Source organism: Panthera tigris, chromosome A2 (assembly GCF_018350195.1).
Source record: "Panthera tigris isolate Pti1 chromosome A2, P.tigris_Pti1_mat1.1, whole genome shotgun sequence".
Lineage (NCBI taxonomy): Eukaryota > Metazoa > Chordata > Mammalia > Carnivora > Felidae > Panthera > Panthera tigris.
Window position 1 is genome coordinate 119,611,328 of NC_056661.1, and position 18,289 is coordinate 119,629,616.

At 41.0% G+C, this 18,289-nt stretch overlaps 1 protein-coding gene across 8 annotated transcripts in view; it reads right to left on the reverse strand.

The window, feature by feature from the left end:
- The window catches only part of CPVL (carboxypeptidase vitellogenic like), a 130,479-nt gene extending 112,831 nt beyond the window's left edge, over positions 1–17,648 (reverse strand). For 2 of the 8 annotated variants that reach the window (XM_042969031.1, XM_042969055.1), the window contains exon 1: positions 998–1,156. The gene's annotated coding sequence lies outside the window, so the exon portion shown is untranslated. The other 6 variants (XM_042969077.1, XM_042969025.1, XM_042969067.1 and 3 more) reach the window with 6 other exon arrangements.
- Between the last annotated feature and the right edge of the window lie 641 nt (positions 17,649–18,289).

Genomic DNA, 18,289 nt, shown 5'->3' on the forward strand with positions numbered 1-18,289 from the left:
CTCGGCACCTACTACCATTTAAGCAAGATCCGAATTCTTAGCTCTAAAGTCTAAATAAAGTACATGAAACTAATAAATACTTTACTCACTTAGGTTTCTGGATGTAAAAATAAATACACAATTATGCAAATATAATGCCTGCTTCGGACTGTTCAGTGCCTTAAAATACCATGCCATTAAAACATCTTAAAAACATGAAATGTATAAAAATCTGTTACCACAGACTTGTCACAACCCAAGTTAGCATAAAATGAAAATACTGTTTGTGGCAAATTTTAAAAGCTTTTCAGACACATTTCCCCAATAAGATAAACATTTATAATTATAATGTGATCAAATATATAATTCTAGTCAAGTCTTTCATGGTTAACTTAATAGAATTCTCCATGCTTCATGTAAACAAGCCCAACCAAATACAATATGCAGCTAAAAACTGGCCTTGCCTATTATGGACTATCATAAGGAACAAAATGAATTTAAAAACTGAAGTTAGTCCCAAGAAGCGCAAGGTACTGACCACTATGGCACTAAATTAATTATGTGAACTTGTTTTAATACTGTAGCTACTTTCAAGGAATACTTGAAATCAACAATCTTACTCTCCAACTGGTTCGGGGGAAAAAAAAAAGAAGATCTGTGGAATTAAAAAAATACTGGAAAAAGCTCTTCCAGTAAGAGGTTTTTTTCCTGGCGGCAGAAATAAGGAACTAATCACACCATCTAATTTCTCAATCTTCCTGCTGCAAACTTCCAGCTCCCTTTAATGGAAGTCATTAATATTTAAATAACCAGGGTAGTTACAACACCTCCCTTGAAAGCAGATGTTGACTCAGAGATGTTAAAAAAGGAAAGAGGTAAAACTAGTCTTGTTTTAATTGACATAAATCTAATACATAAAAGTAAGAGTTCGGTCAATTTAGCAGATCTCATTAACATTTAATCAAATAACTATTAGAGTCATGGTTTCTCATGGAGGTGAATTAAAGCAACAACATACTTCATTGCATAATTCTCATTTAACTGCCAGAATTCCTGAACTCTGCTTGGCTGTCATGTCTCCTAATGAAAATGAAGGCTATTATCACGAATAAGGAAGTGTTGTTTTCTTCTTAAATCCTTCTCAAATGTTTTTGTTTATACTAAATTAGCCTGAATCTTTTAATGTATTGAATATTTACTGAGTACTTTCTAAACAAAACATCCTCTACTAGAAGCAATTGCCTAAAGAACTGGGGGGGGGGGGAGGGAGGGAGTATTCACCATACAATTTATCATATCTATTTGGAATAATATGAAAACATTGGTGCTATTTCCAGTTCAAATATATCATATTGAAGGATTCAGACAAACTGTTCCTCTTAATGTTTGGAAACATAAAATCTAAGTAAATACAAAGCAATATTGGCAGAATCAAGTGAGCTAAAGGTCAAAGGTATATGATTTGCTAAAATTGTCTCACTAATCCTTAAATATTACAGCTGGAAGCCATATGTTCAGCATACAATTTTTTAAATATAAACACAAATATTTATCACTGTGTTCCTTAGAATAATAAAAACTATCAACAATTTATATTGTTTACAATAATTTGTAATAAATAATTAATAATTAATTAATTAAATAATTTACAATATAATTTACAATAAGTCAGTTATTATACAACAAAAAGATGGAATTATACACAGCAATTAAAATGACAAGAATGGGAAAATGTACTAAAATATCAGGTAAGGAAAAGCAGGCTATTATATTGGATATAGGGTAGTTTCTCCTTAATTAATACTTCTTTAAAACTTCTAAATTTTCTACAATAATTAATCTTATCATCGAAAAAAATAGTTTTCGGCTTCGCTTTTTTGTTAAGAAAAAGTGAAACAGCTGATAGATGTGGCAAAAAACAAAATGCTTGTTCCTCATTCCTTGGTACTACCTGGTTATGACCTCTTGCGTTTCCTAGGAATAAGTGTTCTGTTTGCTCTTCTGGAATGTACTCTTCTTTCTCTAACATTCTATGGAGGTATGTCTTGATCTCCTAGAACCACAGAACCTCAAGACTCAAAGTAAACTTTCTCTTTGGTAAATTAGAAGACTCTGCATAAATGTGAGGGGCTGTTATAATAATAATTACAATTATTATATAGTATTTAATGCCCCCCGGGATAGAATCCACAACAAATGTGCATGCGATTGGTATCAGCAAATATTTGTTGAAGTGATGTGTCTAAATAATGAGTCATGGTATTTTAGACAGATGTGAGATATTAGATATTCATGTGGACCAATTCTTTCATCTTGGAGACTAGAAAACTGGAGCCAGAGAAGTACATAAGTGACCTCCTTAAGATTACACCACTGGTGAGTAGTAGGGCCAAGACTTAAAGCTAGGATTTATTTGTGGCTCTACATCCAACCTGTTTTCCACACTTCCAAATTTGGTTACAATTATATTCAGATATTCTGTTCTTGTCTCAATAGACAATTCATAGCCTGTAACAGTCGTAAAAAAAATAACAAACGAACAAACAGAAACATAAATAAGTGAATCTTCCTAGAGAAATTTGATTTTTAGAAAAACTGACACTAATCCAGCTTCTGCCAACTCATTCACTGACCATTTGGCAAGACAGTGACTTCTCTGGGCCCCAGTCGCTATGTTAAAACCAATGGTTACCTTTCTAGGAACTTTGAGAGCTAGTTGTTCAACAAAGGCATTGTTAACGATTAAACTATGAAAACTTACCATTAAATAGGTTTTATTGAAAGATATAATAAATACTCAAAACTCATCACTGCATAACTATTGACTACATTTCACCATGACTCGGGGTTATGGTTTCTGTATTTGGTGGACGGATTACATAACGGTTGGTTACAGTGCATTTCCTTCCAGCTCTGTGTTCAGGAACATCTTGTTGGTATCGTGAAATCAGCCATAGTGGGAGTATTTACACCACAGAAATCAGCAAACAGCACAAATCAGGGCTTTACCCCCACTCCCCCAGAAATCCAGTCGTTAAGCATTTACCCACACGTGTTGGTCTCATGTTCCTAATTTGAAAAATGAGCTGGAAACTACTTTCCATCAACTCACGCTCCAATTCCAATCGAAGTGATTGGCAGAAGGGGCGCCTGGGTGGTTCAGTCAGGTGAGCATACGACTTTGGCTCAGGTGGTAATCTCGAGGTTGATGAGTTCAAGCCCCACATTGGGCTTGCTGTGGTCAGCCTGTCAGCGCAGAGCCTGCTTTGAATCCTCTGTCCCCCTCTCTCTGCCCCTCCCCTGCTTATGTTCACCCAAAAATAAATAAACAAAAAAAAAAAAATGATCAGCAGAAGAGACAAAAGGGAAAAATCCTGCCAAGTTTTCCTCTGTGTTTGGAAGCAACCACTAACACGGTCAGATATGCAAGGCTTCTAGAAAAGAAATCTGAAAAAAAACATTGGAAACTGTGTGTTCTACCAATGGAAAAAGAGTCAAAAACAAAAACTCCAGAATGAGGACAAAGAAAGCAAATGTGTCAGGCAGCCCTCTACTCTCTTCTCTCCTTCCCACGTCCCTCTTTTGATATGTAGATTATTCTAATCAAAGGATGGAAATAAATGGTATAGCTCCAATAGACCAGCTGTTTAGATTCCCCTTACCTATTTAACTGGCTCCCAACATAATAAAAACATTCCCTAAAACAAACTAATAAAACAGGCCACCTAGTGACAGACATTTCCATGAAATCTGTAGTAAAAAAAAGGGTATACAAGAAAGTGGTTCCTCTACTTTAAAAAGATTTTTTTTAATGTTTATTATATGTGTGGGAGAGAGAGAGAGAGAGACAGAGCATGAGCTGGGCAGGGGCAGAGAGAGAGCAGGCTCCAGGTTCTGAGCTATCAGCATGGAGCCCGACACGGGGGCTCAGACTCACAAACCGCGAGTGAGATCATGACCTGAGCCAAAGTTGGAGACTTAACCAACTGAGCCACTCAGACGCCCCTCTACTTTAAAAAGATTTAAGCACATCTCAAGATTATTCAAGCATATCCAAAGCACCTGAATCCTGTAACAAAGAGTTATTGTGCAACCCTCAACTTAAATACCAAACCAAATCCCAAATCTAGCTCTTTTGCTAAAGGATTTCCATGCAAACAAATGGTTTATGTGTATAAACAAACAAACCTTTATCTAAATAAACAAACCTTTTTATAAATAAACCTTTATTTTTAGCAATCCACTCCTCACTTTCCTCAAGACATCATTTTAATTTCTAAAATTGATATTTGAAGCTCTCTTTTCCCAGAAAAGACATAGCACACGACACGCAAGGTGAGAGGTGATAGGCAACTTTCTGTTGAGGGGGCACTGAGAACATGCCTATCTTCTTTTCACAGCACCCCACCCCCACCCCCACCCCCACCCCCAGGGCATCAGACAGGAGTGTCTCCTCTTGCTAATGACTTAGTCATTCCCATCTCTGCCATCATACATTTGGACTCACAAGAAAGGAAGATAAATTTGAGTTATGTGGCAGGTGGAGGATGAAAAGAACCAGGAAGAGGAGAAAATCATATCTGACACAATAGAAAGGAGCTTTACGGTGAAGTCTCACTCCAGCCAGAAGGAAAATTTGAGTGGGGGTGGCAAGTAAGAAAGCAGACATGTCCCAAAATGTTAATAACAGTTTTGAAATAGAAAGACATCCTCATGATCAAAGGCCTCATCATAACAATACCAATCATAGCTACCAATCGTTGGACATTCTCTATGTACAAGCAGATGTGCTAATTGCTTTATATTTTTATTTCTCACCTTTGGGGGCCAGGTACTATTATCGTCCCGTTTTAGAGATGAGAAACTGATCCTTAGAGAATTTAAGTTATTGGCCCAAGTTCACACCACTAAGTGGTAAATCAAGGAGTTAAGGCCAATCCCAATTAGTTGGTAAAGACTATTCTACAGTTACAACACCAGCATCTTGTAAGATGTGCTATGTGGGCCAGAGTCCCTCCTCCCTTTTCAGGTAAATTTGGAAATATGACATATTATATCCCTGCAGAATAAAATTATTATGTTGCTAAGAATTTCTGGTGTAAATAAATCTGTTAAATCTTAGCCCAGTATTTCCCAAACCAACCAATTTTTGATCAGGAAATCCTTTTTATTTGGGGGCAATATCTTAAAAAAATTATGTAACACACTCTGTCGTCTTTATTCAACAAAACATGATAGAGGAACATCTATATCTTAGGCCCTTCCTGCTCCAAATGACCTCAGAAAAGTGTTTGGGCTAACACTTCAGTTATGGTTAGGAAACATCTCTGGGTGGAACCAGCCTTGAGGAAACAGTGCAAAGGCCCTGAGGTGCAAATAAGTCTGTTTGTTGTTTGTTGATGGGAGTACAGTGAATGAAGGAGAAAGTGGCAAGCACGTGATGAGTTCAGAGGGCGGTCAGGGCCAAAATATGTAGAGTTTTAGCCGTATTCATATTCATTAACATTAGGGAGTAATATGGTCTAATCAGAATTGCGAAAAGTGAAATGATCACTCTGGCTGCCACCTAGCAAGTGGACGATAGGAGAAAAAGGATGGAACCAGGATACCAATTAGGAGGCTCATGTAATACCCCAGGAGAGATGGGAGAGGCTGGGGCCAGAGAGTAGCGGTGGCGGTGGTGAAAAATGTAAGCTGCATTTTGTAAGGAAATCCATCGCCATTTATGAATAGACTAGATAAAGTGGCCGAGGGAAAGAAAAGAAGCAAGGATGACTCCTAAGCTCTTCTGCCCAGAGCAATTTCATGGATTGTTACAGGTTGAATTTTGTTCCCCCAAAAGATATGTTGAAGTGCTAACCCCCAGCACCTCAGAATGTGACCTTATTTGAAAAAAGCGTCTTTGGGGCACCTGGGTGGCTCAGTCGGTTGGGCAGCCGACTTTGGCTCAGGTCACGATCTCGCGGTCCGTGAGTTCGAGCCCTGCGTCGGGCTCTGTGCTGACGGCTCAGAGCCTGGAGCCTGCTTCAGATTCTGTGTCTCCCTCTCTCTCTGCCCCTCCCCTGTTCATGCTCTGTCTCTCTCTGTCTCAAAAATAAATAAACGTTAAAAAAAAAAAAAAGAAAAAAGCGTCTTTGCAGATGTAATCAGTTAAATTAGAATGAGGTCATACCGGATTAGGGGTAGATTTTAATGCAATGTAACTGATGTTTAGCAGAGAAACCCAGAGAGGAGAGTGCCATGCAAATAAATAAATAAATAAATAAATAAGCCAGAGAAGACAGCTATGTGACAGTGGGGTGGGGGCAGAGACTGGAGTGATGCATCCACAAGCCAAGAATCACCAAGGCTTTTGCCGGCAAACACCAAAAGCAAGAGTCAGGGAAGGGTCACCCCTTCCCCTCCCCTTCTACAAGTTTCAGAGAAAACATGGCCCCAGACTGATTTTGGACGTCTGTATGAAACAATAAATTCTGATGGTGTAAGCCCCACAATTTGTGGTATTTTTTTTATAGAAGCCCTAAGAAACTAGTACGTGGATAGTGAGGCCAATATCCCACTGGAGGCTGGGAACGCTGTGGAAGGAGTCGTGATGGAGAGGGGTAAAATGTGAGTCATCAACAATAAAATGGGAAAGAGAAGCTACATTGATTTTTTATTAAGATATGTGTGACATTATTATAAGCCAGGGTTTCCCATAGGATCCTAGTTCAGTAAAATATCAATAGATTTTAAAAGGACAAAAAGTTTGGGAAGGTTTGGGTTAAACAAGCTTAAATAGGCTTCCTGGTTCCAGAACATCTCAGAGCCTTTCACTTATTAATGGGCAGCATGTGTTTGACTGTGACACTATTCTTAGAAAGGCCCTGAATCCAGAGGTTTACATAAGACATACCCAGATGGGACACTAAGTACTAGGTTGAATAATTTTTCAAGCCCCCACTTAGCTATTATCAAACAGGAAAGCTGGAATTTGAAGCCAGATCTAAGTGATCTCAAAGTCCATGTATTTTCCATATGTCACTGTGTAAACCACACAATATAAGAAAACCTGCTTCAGTGTAGCTTTTGACGAAAGCAGAATTCTGGGTAAACTGGATTATCTCGGCATTTATAAAACTTATAGGTGTTAAAATTGCAAGTGATTTAAGGGCATGTTTATCTGCGAAGAAAAAATGGAAGAAGAAATGCTTCCCTTAGTTTTGAAAGTAATTTTGTAGTGGTGGCTGAAGCCCTCAGTCCTTTAGGACTCATGGCTAAAGCACTGTCTTCCAATGATAAATTCTTTATTTTTCTGATGTAAATTAGACCTATTCCTCTTAGAATCAGTCTCCTTTTTGCTACCTACTGTGACTAAATTTCTCAACTAAAAACTTAAGATACACAGCGTGGCAAATACAAGGTAAGACACGTTGGATGAGAATATTTTATGTGACGATGGTCCTGGGACATTCTGCAATGTCGTCACCTTCACCAGCACTCCCTGAGGTGGCAAGAAACTCCTCCCTGATTCCAAAAGAGAGACGATTATTATAGAGAATAACCGCCATGTAATACTCCCTTAGTTGAGTCTAGTATTTTTCTCATCTCTTTTCCACACGTCATTTCATTCGGTCTTCAAAGGAGTCAGTGGCTCTTCAACAGAGACCCACGTTGATAAAGCCATCAGTCAGTAGCAGAGCTGAGGCAGACTCCCAAGTTCACGGGGCCATCCACTCATTCAACAAAGACATACAGTTGACCCTTGAACACCATGAAGGTCATGAGTGTGACCCTTGCACAGCTTAAAACCCGCGCATAATATTGACTCCCTCCATACTCTAATGACTGATAGCCTACTGTCGACTGGAAGCCTCACTAATAACACCAACAGTCAAGTGACACGTATTTTGCATGTTGTATGTATTGTAAATTGTGTTATTATAATAAGGAAAGCTAGAGAGAAGAAAATATGAAGGAAAGCATAAGGAAGAGAAAACGCATTTATGTTACTTTACTTATCAAAAAAAATCTGCATCCAAGTGGACCAGTGCAGCTCAAACTGCATATCTTTAGCTCCTACTGTGTGTTAGACTCTAATGGAGGCACAGAGAACCAGGGACAAAGCATCTGCCTTCACAAAGCTTACTTTACGGTGAGAAAGAGCACAAAGGGAGCTATTAAGTCCATCAACTGATGAATGGATAAAGAAGATGTGGTATATACCTATACAACGGAATACTACTCGGCGATCAAAAAGAATGAAATCTTGCCATTTGCAGCATCGCGGATGGAACTAGAATGTGTTAGGCTGAGCAAAATAAGTCAGTCATAGAAAGACAAACATATGATTTCACTCATATGCGCAATTTGAGAAGCACAACAGATGAACGTAGGGGAAGGGAAGGAAAAATAAGATAAAAGCAGGGAGGGAGACAAACCATAAGAGACTCTTAAATACAGAGAACGAACTGAGGGTTGCTGGAGGGGAGGTGGGAGGGGATGGGCAAATGGGCGATGGGCATTCAGGAGGGCACTTGTCGGGACGAGCACTGGGTATTCTACGTAAGTGATGAATCACTGGGTTCTGCTTCGGTAACCAATACCGCACTGTATGTTAACTAACTTGAATTTAAATAAATATTTAAAAAAAAAGAAAAGAAAATGAAAGCAGGGTAAAAGGTTCGGGAGTGATGGGTGGAGGAGTGGTATTATTTTATATCGGATGGTCAGGGAGGGCCCCTGTGAGGAGGTGACCTGTGAGCAGATCTGAAGGACATGAGTGACTTCTGGGTGAAGATCCGGGGAGAAGAGAGTTCCTGGCTGGAGATCAGTGATTACAAGGGCCCTATAATAGGAGGCCAGGAGGCCAGAAACTAGTATGGCTGGAATCTGGCGAGTGAAGGGGAAAGGACAAAGTGGGGCCAGGTATCCGATCATTCGGGGTGCTGAAGCCAATATGTGTTTCAGAGGCTCAGTTCTCCCCAGCCCTGAGGCTTCCACCAGTGGTGAGGCCGGCCTCATGCCCGCCTCTTGTTCATTCCCAGGACGGCGGGGCGAGAGGTGGAAAGGTTTATCTGATGGATGAATATGGGTAGTAAACTGGGCATGCTGGGCTCAACTCCCGATGTCCTCACAGGGAACTGTGTTCTTCTCTCTGCACCCGGTCTGGACTTGTAAATTGTTGGGCAAATCTGCTCAACCCTGGGCTTCAGCAGTAGGAGGTTTATTTGCCCAGAACTAAGAGTTCCAACCCAACCCAGTTTTGGTAATAAAAATGTTATTTCACTCTCCACCTGCCTTGCCCTTTTGTCTTCTCCATTTCTCCAGAACTCAGGTGAGGGAAAGGAGTTTGCCATTCTGAGCGCTCCCTCAGAGACCCCAGGAGAATGGAAGTTGGACTTTCTTCTAAGTGTAACAGGCTGGAATTTTTTTCCCACTACACCCCACTGCGAACTTTCCATCATATATATAATTGGAGCAAGGCATCCTTAACAGTATGAGCTTCACACACATATTCAGAATCTGAAGTCACATACACTCTGGCTTGCCCACACCAGCCCTGGAAAGGTATGGGAATTGATCAACTGAAATGATTTTTAAAACTCAAACCAGCCCAAATACCTTCATACAGGTAACCAAAGGGCAACAAAGTCATGGACTATAGCAAGAACAAATAAATACAGAACTAAACCTCCTCATTAAGTATTTTAAAATCAAATGTGCACAATATCCAAGGTGGACACCCTAGAAAAAACCCACAGATTTGTTTGTCTGGTCCTTGAGCCATGGAAACACCCTCTATAATTACCCCTATAGTTTCTGAAGGAAAAACAACAAAAAAAACACAACAACCAAAAAACAAAGACAAAAAAACAACAATGTATTTTCACCCTCTTACTTGCTGCTTTCTCACTTTTTTCCACACCATCTGACCCCAGGCATTAATGATCTCCATATGCCCAATTCAAAGGTCTTTGTCTCAGTTGCTTTCTCTGACACATTTGTCATTACCACCTTGGTAAATTTGCCATGGCCTTGCCTTTTGTGATGTGTGTTTCAGGGATCTTCTAGAATATTTTCCTTCATGTTTCCTTCTTTCTCTGCCTTGCCCCTAAACGTTAGGTTTCCCAGGAGTTTATCCTTGGTCCATGGCTTATCTTCCTCCACACGTTCTCTCCAGGGTGGGCCCATCACTCCAAGTAGACCTTCCATTGACCCCACTCAAATAACCACTCTTCTCCAAAGCTGCAGACTCACCCACCCAGCTGTCTGCTGAACATTTTCAACCGATGCCCCATGGGCATATTAAACTCAACTTGTCAAAATGGAACCTAACCCTTCTGGGAAGGCACAGTGAATTGAGCACATGTGTTTATTTCTGCTCCCTCATTAAACCACTCTAAAGTGAAAGTGAAGACATTTTTTTTAAAGGCATACATCCCATGGCTGAAGAAAACAGCAAATATGGCTGATCAAAATTTTGTTGTTGCTGTTAGATGGAAAGTGAACAGATAGTCTGCAGAGAGAGAAAGCAGAATATCAATGAGAAACAAGCTAATTCATGTCACAAAACCACAGAAAGGCAAAGGGTAGGTGCCTTCTAGGGGGGGGTTGGTGTGGCGCTGAAAACGGAGGGATAGATGAAAATCTGTCACAGTGGGTAGAGCCTCAGATCCCTTGCAGAGGAAGAGACTCATGCTGCAGAATTTATTTATTTGTTCTTTGAGATTTATTCTTTGAGCGATTAAACCATAGAAACTCTAGATTTGAGAATATGAAATACAGTCAAAGCTGGGGAAGAGGTATCCAATTGAAAAATAAGAGAAAATCTACACACTGATATGCCTCTGGTCCTTCAAACACTCATCTTTAAGAAAGCTGGCAGCCAGCACTATATGCCTCTATCCCTCACTCTGTTTAGGAGACTAAAGGATTCTTCTCTGGAATACCTGAATCCACTGAAAGATAGATATATATACACACACACACACACACATACTAACATGTCCTCCAATAAAATCTCCTGGACCTCATCAATCAATACCAAGGAGCCAGTGGACAGCTGACAAATCCCTTCAACACAACAGAGCTTCCAACCAACAACTTGGTTTCTCCCACTTAATATGAAACTAGAATCAAAGAAGCACTGGAAATAGGAAGAAAGCCTTTGCTTTGAAAGAAAAAGCAAAAGAAATTACTTGAAGGAAAAACAAACTACAAGAAACAAAAACACAGAGAGTAGAATGAATAATGCTTCAATATATATATAGATAGATAGATGTATATATACATATATATATGTATATACATATACATGTATACATATATATGTATATACGTATACACATATATACATATATATATGTATATATGTGTATACGTATATACATATATATATATACATATATACGTATATACATATATATATGTATATATACATCTATCTATACACATATACATCTTTAAGAAGATAAGAGAAGATCTTCCATTCATTAAATAACAGAATACTGCCTTAAAAAGAAATGAGGGACAAGAACATGTTCCTGAAAACCAAAAAGGTGGTAGCAATTTTAAGATTTTGATGAAAGAGTGGGACAATAAAGACACATAAGTCTCCTAGAAAATACCACTAAAAGAGAAAAGGGGGTTAAAAATAGGAGGAAAAAAAAGATAATTAAGAGATTGGTTCTGGAAGACCAAAAGCCGACTAATGGGAGTTCCAGAAAAAGAAGTAAGACACAATACAGGGGAGGAAATTATGGAAGAGATAACACAAAAATATTTAGCAGAGATATAGACATGCCTCCCAGATATAAAGGGACCCACCAAGTTCCTGGATCGAAGAATGAGAAGACACAGAACACACTCCAGAAATAAAGAGGCTGTCATTAAGCTTCCAGAGAGAGAGAAAGAGATATCACAACAGAGAACCAGGAACCAAGATGGCACTGAGCTTTTCAATGGCAGCTAAAAGATGCTGGGGAAACGTGCCTCCAAAATACGAAGAGGAAAATGATCTTCACATTAGGACTGCACACTCAGCCAAACTATCATACAAACATAAGGATAAATTAAGAAAATCTTCAGGTGGATATAAGGTTTCCAAAAATTGATTCTTAACATACCACTACTCAGGAAGCTACTGGTAGATGGGTTCCACCGAAAGAAGGAAGAAAACCAAGAAAGAGAAAGATGTAAGGTCTCACTCGTAGGGGAGCTAATGCAGAAGAGAAAACCCAGGAGGACAGCTATGCCTGAAGAGCCACCAGTCCACCAGTGCAGTTTGAAACAGTAAGACCAGTGTTTTGGTTGGTTTTTTCACCTACATACATGAACTATGTGGACAGAAATCATTAAGAACTCAAAAACTACACTTAGTATCTTCTCTAAACATGTCCCTACTTCCCTATTTTTCTGTCTTGGTTAGAAGTACTTTCAAAGTGCTAATGTCTTACATTTTAACCATATACACCAGTTAAGCTGAAAGTCTGATCAAAAGGGGGGGATTGTTAAAAAGAAAACTACAGGCCCACAAGGGCTTCACTTAGGCCAAGTCCCCAAACCCAGGCTTAATACATAGTCTCACTTCAGTTCCAACCTCCCCCAGAAACGCAGTCTTAACCAGTCAGTCAGGTATTTTCTGATGAGTACCTGTGAGTCTGCCACATGGGAGGGGCCCTCTCTGTCCCCCTTGGGAAGATGAGGTCATCTGCATGATAAGACCCCTTGCTGTCCCCCCTACAAGAAAGGTGAAAGATCCTTTTCTTTTGCTAATAACTTTCTTTTTACAACTTCTCAGAAATCCCCTCCACTTTCTAGATGGAATGCTAACCAATTCACAACTTAATAAAGCCAATTACATCTTTAAAAGAAATTGTTTAGGTTTATTTATTTATTTGGGGGGGCAGAGGGGCAGAGAGAGAGGGAGAGAGAGAATCCCAAGCAGGTTCTGCACTGTCAGGACAGAGCCCAACGTGGGGCTCAAACTCATGAACTGTGAGATCATGACCTGAACCAAAATCAAGACTTGGTTGCTCAACTGACTGAGCCACCCAGGTGCCCCAGAGCCAATTCTATCTTTAAAAAAAAAAAAAAAAAAGGAAAGAAAAGAAAAAAATACTCTCAAAGCACTGAAGCTAGAAACCCCAGCTTCTTTCTGGATTTATCTGTCTCCTCGCTGCCTTCTCACAGCCAATCAATCGCCAACTGAATCCCTTAGCTGTTTTTCAAATTTGCCCTCTCCTCATCAGTGCTACTCCCATGTCTTAATCTAGGTCCTTAACATGACTTGCCTGGACCATTGTAAATCTCCACGCTGATTCCTGACCCTGACCTTAACTCCGAGTCTGGTGAATTTCCCCACACTCTTCATTTGCGTTTGTCTTTCTTATTTTGTTGGGCCAAGGGTTTTACACCTTTTCAAACTATATTGCATGGCAATAGATAATGAACACATAGGCAAGAAGATCTCAGCATAAAGTAGGAAGTGGGTAAACAGCAGGATGGAGGAGAAGTCAATAGAGAGCAATTGCAGACAGCCTTGAAGATGTGTTCAGAGCCTCTGTCTTCTAGTGACCAGGTACGGAGGGCTCTACATTTTGAAAAGAATATTATGGCCACAGTGAGAGGATGGATTTAAATGAAAAGACAGAAGGCACAGATACAAGTGAATACACTTTACTGTAATCCAGAGTTAAGATGATGGAGCCTAAACAGGTAAGGGCAGTGGTAATAGTGTGGACAGGGCCGACTTAAAAATAATTAGAAGGTAAAATTAGCAGGACCTTGGGAGAGATGAAATATTACATGTTGAAATAGAACAGAATCTAGGATGATTCCCAGATCTGACTTAAATGGCTGGGCAGATGGTGGTGTCATTAACTAAGATCTCTCACTACTTGATTCTGCCATGAATTTAACTAGCATTAGTGCATTAATGTGCGTGTGTGTGTGTGTGTGTGTGTGTGTGTGTGTAGGGATGAGTGGAAAATCAGACCCCTGAGAAATTGAAAATCAGCCCTGCTGGTAATCACATTACGATGCTCCCAACACAACAGTGACAATGTTTCTACATGCCCAAGGCCATACTGCAGCTGTAAAATGACTGTCAATCCTTTCTTCTGGGTAGTTACTGCTCTCTTAGCCATGTGTTCCCAGCCTCGCTTTATTCCTCCACCTCCTGAACCAAGACCTCTGAGACAGTCATTTGCTGAACTGCCTTGAATGCCTCCCACCCCCGCTTCCCTGATCCCTCCCTTGCCTCACTTGGCCCAAGGTCAAACCTTTCAGAAGCCTCTCCCTCTATCCCAACCTCTTCGTGATACGTTCTCCTTTGCTGCAGGTAAGCAAATAAAACTAATTTTGTGTCCTTATAAATGAAGTTAGAGAAACCATAAAATCGAGAGGGAAGAGACCATAAAGGTAGAACCTAAGCGGGCAGCTGAGGGCTCTGTATATTATTCTGTGACAAGAAAGCAAGCATCTGCCACAATTCCTGAATATACAATGTTTGATTATGAAATTTTTCAGAAAAGCTGAAACAATTTTACAACTTTAGGTAGGTGTACCTTACCTAAATTCTGTTGTCATTCAACTGGTATTGATTTAGTGCCTTCTATTTGCCTGGAGCTATGCTTACCTGTAAAGACATAAAAGCCAGAGTAACGTTAGGGAACAAGGAAGGGTTTGATTTGACCGGAGCAGAGTTTGTGAAGGGGTCAGGTGACTTTGGTCTGCGCGGTTACGTTGGGAGTCACATGGAGGACACTGAATTTCATGGCAGGAAGTTTATACTTCATCCTGGCTGCAGTCAGGAGCCATTGAAGGCATTTAAGGAGAGGAGTGTCTTGTGCCTTAGAAAGCTCATTCTAGGGGCACCTGGGTGGCTCAGTTGGTTGAGCATCCAATTCTAGATCTACGCTCAGGTCTTGACCTCAGGGTTGTGAGTTTGAGTTCCGAGTTGAGCCCCCCATTGAGCTCCGCACTGGGTGCGGAGTCTACTTTAAAAAAAAAAAAAAAAAAAGCTCATTCTAGCATCAGTGTTAGGCTGGAGTGGAGAGGACCTAAAGTCTGAGAGCTAAGTTAAAGGTCTTCACACATGTCCTGGGACAAGTAAAGTCGTTAAACTGTGAACAGAATGGATTGTGGAGAGAGAAAAAGGAGAATCAAACCATATAATTACACAAAGATACGTCTAGGCATCTTTTTGAAAGATAAGTAATAGGATATTGAATCCCCAAAGGGAAAGGTCCAGGATACCTACATACATATTTTGGCCTGGAAATAACCCCAATAATTTGAAAGCAGCCACTGATTAGAATCGGACTGTGGAGAAAAGGTTAAGAGATAAGACCCAAGGATATTGGAAATATGCTAAGAATTTGCTTTTTCAGGCCAATAGATCTAAGGACCTAAAAAGTTATCCCCTCCCCTCCTTATCTTACTCCCCAGGTTCTGGTTTAAAGCAATGAAAGAAAAGCATGTGGTTTCACATACAATGCTATACCTGCAGTATCTCCAAGGGAGAGGAATCTCAGTAATCTGGGTTCAGTTCAGTTACGCTTAGCATTTGGGCCTTATGACAAAGCACTTGATCACTGTCCTGATGAATTCAATCCATTATGGCTTAAATCTCTGAACTTGCAAATATATAGCATAAAAGTTTAAACTCCATTCCTGGTTCTGGCCAAGAAGGTACAGTTTTCAGCATTCTGTCCAGCTTACCCTCTCCCAAGTCTATATAGATATTAATGAGTCATTTTTCCAAAAGTACCTTCCTAATTATGAGAAACCTCCCTACATCAGTTCTTTTAAATGTTCTTAGTTCTGTCCATGAAAACCCCACATTATTAAACCCCTGGGAATGCTAAACTGAAATAATCACGTTTGCTCTTTAAAATGAACTTACATTTGGGGCACCTAGGCGGCTCAGTCAGGTAAGCGTCTGACTCTTGTTTTCAGCTCAGGTCCTGATCTCACGGTTGGTGGGTATGAGCACTGTGTTGGGCTCTACGCTGACAGAGTGAAGCCTGTCTGGGATTCTCTCTCTCCTTTTCTCTCCTCTGTCCTTCCCTTGCTCGTGCACACACACACACACACTCTCAAAATAAATCATTAAACTTTTAAAAAATGAACTATACTTCTTATTAAGAATGGGCCATTACCTTGGGAACTTCAGTGCTAATAAAGGAGTATCCGATGTTATCTGAGACAGTAACTAAGCTCTCCTCTTACTATCTTGATTCGGTGCATACCAGGGTGGTATTCAACACTCAGTCTTCCCTCTGACAAATCATATGCCCTCCGAAACAAAAACAAAGTCATTAGCAAATTCTGTCATGCTGTTTGCTTCTTGTTTTTCTTTTCTCAAGGGGAGTGAACTGGTAAGCCCTGCGGACTTTCCAGATAACTCTTCTAAGTCATTTGAACTACCTGTCAGTCAAAACCCACTTATTTCTCGGACTATAAAGTCAGCTCAGGAGAACCCCCCACTATAAACTGGTTTATAAGATGGACTCATATATATTGTGAGACCAATTTTGCCCCTCCAAAAAAAAAAAAAAACCAAAAAAACAGCTTCTTGCTAAGAACACTTTCATTACAATACAAAGGGTTTCCACTGGACTTAGATTAACCTGGAGTACAAATCTAGAAAGCCCCATCAGCCAAAGGGTCTTGACAACTGTACAGACTTTCACATGCCAACAAAGCCAGTGTGATCCACTTTACCAAAAGTGTAAAAGTTCCTATTTGGAACAAATTTCTTTCTTAAAAGTTATTTTTCAAGTTAGCAAAATACATTCTAGTTAGATGGGTTTTTTTTTTCTTCTTTACATCTCTTTTTACTCATCTCACACCCAAAATAGTAAAAAGTTAGTTGTACATTTAAGTGGAGGAGAAAAAAATAAGTGTCTTTAAAATGGGGAGACTGAGGCTTAATAAACTTAAAACCTTTGCTCAAGGTCACCAACTAACAAAACGCATCGGTGGGATTAAATCCAAAATTTACCAAAGCCTATTTTTTCCCATGAAGCGAAGCTGTCCTCAAATGTACTGGATGCTTCCCACTGGCTTCTAGGAACTTCCCTGCAAGTACTGAATGCACTTGGCCAGGAGCTCGTCCAGCTGTCCTATGCCCCTGGTTTTCTCCTAACCCTATAGTCCATGTCTTTCCCCTGCTTTCCTTCCCTCTATCAGGCTAAATCTCCTTTTGTGGGATGCTCAGATCAAAGGCATTTCCCTCTTCCAAAGCACCCACGAAATCAAAACATCCCAAAGAGACGTCTTGAGGGAGGCAAGGATGTTCCCCCACTTTGCGCCAAGAGTGTCCCACACCTTCGCGCATCCCTGGGAGGCTCCTCAACTGGGAGGTTTCCTGGCCTGGAAGAGGCCTGCGTGCAAAGGCCTCGGTGGTGCCAGGGGCCTTCTGGAATGTTCCCTGGGGGCCGGGCGCACCCAGAGCCAAGTGCAAGGCATCTCCAGTTCCCCAACCTGGAAACTCCGGAAACTCCAAGCCGGCCAAGATGATGCTACCTCCCTTCTTGAGCACAGGGCTCCTGAGATACCTGCCCTGCGCTCCCTGAGTCCCTGGGACACTGCGAGGACCCGCTGCACCGCGCCACACTCACCAGAGCCAGCAGGTCCCCCGCAGCGGTGCGGAGGCGGGGAGAAGTGAGGCACCCCCCCGCCCCTCGCCCCTGCAGTCACGACTACCTTGCGGGACGCCAGCTGCTGGGCTCTTCTCTCGGCGGCCCACGTGATCTAGAACTTTGGCGCCAGAGGTAGGTCCCCACCCCCTCCTACCTCCCCCGGGCTCCGCGACCTGGCGGCACCGGGGGAGCTCTCCATCCTGGAAGAAGCAAGCACCCCCAGAGTGGAATACGGAAAGGTAACAGAGAAAGGTCGGCTGCGGTGCAACTCTGGTGTGTTTCTTCCTTTGTGTGTTTTGATTTTCCCGCCTACTGTTTTAAAGCTGCTATCAGAATTCAAACACTGTATTTAGAAATTATTCCCCACCCTGGTGCTTGCAATCCCGGTGCTTGCAAGCCTCGTGCTTACATCTGGAAACCAAGTGGTGTTTTACTGCCACTGTTTAAAAAGTCCACTTGCATTCATCCGTGGTCCGCATTCCAGTCACACTGATTCTAGGAGCTCTCAGAACACCAACATGGAGTCAGGTGGTTTTCTGCGGTGTGGGGTCGGAATCTTATGGCAACCTGATGAGTTCTGTACTAAGATTATCCCCATTTTGCAAGCAGGAAGTGGAGACTTAAGAGAAGTCAGGTATCCTGTTCAGGGTCACATCTCCTGTAAGTGACATCAGTAGGTA